This window comes from Penaeus monodon, chromosome 21, assembly GCF_015228065.2.
Source record: "Penaeus monodon isolate SGIC_2016 chromosome 21, NSTDA_Pmon_1, whole genome shotgun sequence".
Lineage (NCBI taxonomy): Eukaryota > Metazoa > Arthropoda > Malacostraca > Decapoda > Penaeidae > Penaeus > Penaeus monodon.
In genome coordinates, this window is record NC_051406.1 from 4,104,388 (window position 1) to 4,104,593 (window position 206).

Genomic DNA, 206 nt, shown 5'->3' on the forward strand with positions numbered 1-206 from the left:
TTGTGACTTCCGTTTGTGGCAGGCAAGAGATTTTAAATTAGGAGAGAAGTCAACTTTCTTCATAGTCATGTGACTTTTTTTGTCGAGAGAAGTGAATAATCATTTAAGGCTGTATCAATGAATGGGGGGGGGGGGGAGAATGATAAAGTATTTATAACATTCTAGAACTCTAATTACACAATATATAATCAATTCACTGAATTCAA

At 34.5% G+C, this 206-nt stretch overlaps 1 protein-coding gene across 1 annotated transcript in view; it reads right to left on the reverse strand.

The window, feature by feature from the left end:
- The window catches only part of LOC119586761 (zwei Ig domain protein zig-8-like), a 29,070-nt gene that overhangs the window by 884 nt on the left and 27,980 nt on the right, over positions 1-206 (reverse strand). The gene's annotated exons all lie outside the window — the stretch shown is intronic.